This window comes from Hippoglossus stenolepis, chromosome 16 (genome assembly GCF_022539355.2).
Source record: "Hippoglossus stenolepis isolate QCI-W04-F060 chromosome 16, HSTE1.2, whole genome shotgun sequence".
NCBI lineage: Eukaryota > Metazoa > Chordata > Actinopteri > Pleuronectiformes > Pleuronectidae > Hippoglossus > Hippoglossus stenolepis.
The window spans coordinates 16435058-16437474 of NC_061498.1; the positions used below are offsets into that span (position 1 = coordinate 16435058).

A 2417-nucleotide genomic window follows, 5' to 3' on the forward strand; every position below is an offset into this window, starting at 1 on the left:
TGTTTGTTGTTTTTATGCGTCCGTGCTGACGACAGCCAGCGATCGGAGGCTTTATGTTTTTGTACGTCTGTCCCATTCTTGTGAACACGATATCTCAATTTATCCAAATTGGGTTCAGTTGAACTCAAGGGTGAACTGATTCGATTTTGAAACATAAAACAATTGTTCTTCCTTGTGAACGCAATGTCTCGAGAACTCTTTGAGGGAATCCTTTCAAAGTTAGTGGGAACGTTCAATTGGACTCAAAGAAGAAGTGATATAAGTTTGCTGGTCAAAGTTCATAGGAACGCCTCAAGAGAATGCTTTTAATTTTGGCACTAATGTGCACTTGTGGAGTCCAGTGCATGTCTGGAAACTCACAAGGCCACAGTGGTTTCATGAGTCTGGATAAAGAAATGTATGTAGACTGCTAATGCTGTGATTGGTGGAGGCGTACAACCGGTAACTCTCGTCCGTTGGTTTGTCTACATGCATCGGAGGACAGTTGTGCCTTGTCCAGACTCAGTGAGTCCAGTAAATGAAAGCACGCAGGAGACTGAGCTCATTGTTGGCAGCAGGAAGCCACTTGATTGATGCACTCATTTCTCCTCTTTCCTCTTTCTCCCTCATTTTCTTTCTTCCTCTCGTTTTGCTCTTTTGCTCGACTCGTGATGAAAAACAGGAGGCTGAGAAGTTTCTGCTCTGCGACCGTGTCGGGCTGCCAGATGAGAAAACATTGTGTGACACAAAGGGCCTTTTTCTTGAAAAAATGGTGCGACACAGAGATTGGTTGATTTTTTTTTTTTTTATTACCTCCATGAATTAACTAATTACATCTAATGGCATTTCCAGCCTCAGGTGATCTTTATATTTCATCCTAAATAACAAATGTAAGCACATCAGCATGTTAAAGATAGAAAATATCCCTGATAACAACAGGGTGATGACAGCACTGACCTCAGAGCTGCTGACATGACTGTCGACGCCGTCTAATTCCCGGCATATGATCCTATTAAAAGATTTATTGGTAATTAGTGTGGCATCATTATTAAACGTGTTTGTGTCTGAGTGCTGTGCCTCTGAGGTGATGTGTTTGTGTGGTATGCACATCAATGTGTGTGTGGTGTATTCAGGGCCCCAGGATTCCTGCTGACAGGCAGACTGGAGCTTTGGGCCTGAACCGGCTCTCCACCGGCCCTCTTTGTGGCAGCGCTCTGTTTGGACCTGGTGGTGCTGAGTCATTTAGCCGGCCTGTCTGTCCCAGTTAAGCCCCCCTGATTTTCCACACTGCTCATTCCCATGAGGCCTTGCTGCTTCAGTACCACCCGAACATTCAGCCGGGTTGTTTGTGTCCTTGTTGTGATCACTCTCACCTGAGAGGATGTGATGGAGGAGCAAAGCAAGACAAGTAAATATAAGAGAAATAACAATCAGCAGGATGAAATGTGACGAGGAGGCCAGACCACCACGTGTAGGTGGTCGGAAACAAGGAAGTGTTCAAATTAAATGAATAAATGTAAAGCTATGTCACATGGAAACTTAAACACATAAAAGCAGTAATATGACAATGAAGATAAATGAACAAGTAAAAGAAAAGGTGAAAAGAAAACCCCACATGAAAGCAAGTCTATAAAGATGGTTTTAAGAAGTGATTTGAAAGAAGTCACTGACTCTGTGAGCCTTATCTCCTCAGGTAGGATGTTTCAAAGCCGAGGGGCCTTGATGGCAAAAACACGGTCACCTTTAGTTTTCAACCTCGACTTTGGAACAGCCAGCAGGATCCACCTGAGGATCTAAGGCTGCGTGCAGGCACATAAGGGGTCAACAATTTTGTGATGTAGCTTGGAGCCAGACCACGGCGTGCTTTAAAAGTGATCAGTAAAACCTTAAAATCAATTTTAAAACTGACAGGGAGCCAATGGAGAGAGGCCAGGATCAGATTCAGAAGCCTAGCTGCTGCGTTCTGAACTAGTTGGAGGCGGGAGAGTGATTGTGACCTAAGTTCTCCTCCCTCTAGAGGGCGAGACAGATATTCATCAAGCAAAGTTTGTACACATTCATGCGTTCGTCAGATAGCGTCTAGGGTCAGTCCAGTCCCATGAGGGGGTATAGCTCAGTGGTAGAACATTTGACTGCAGATCAAGAGGTCCCTAGTTCAAATCTGGGTGCCCCCTTCCTGAAGTTGAAGGCAGTAAGTTTTATTGTGTGAAATGTGATTGGAAACATGGGACAACCTCTGTTGTACAATATAATATCTATATATGTAATTCAAGTTCAGTTTCCCAAACAGGGAACAAGCTCAGCTGTAGACAAAAGTAAAAGCATATTATCCATAATTAGTAATTTATAATAATATACCTTTTTCATGGAAAGATAGGGGACCACACTCATATTTTCTGGGATTGCTCAGAAATCCAAGAATTTTGGAGAAGTGTTAA

General features: G+C 43.3%; 1 non-coding gene across 1 annotated transcript; it reads left to right on the forward strand.

Moving 5' to 3' along the window:
* Nucleotides 1-2081: 2081 nt before the first annotated feature.
* On the forward strand, nucleotides 2082-2153 carry trnac-gca. Its single transcript has one exon. It is a non-coding gene; the product is annotated as a tRNA-Cys (tRNA).
* Nucleotides 2154-2417: the final 264 nt, after the last annotated feature.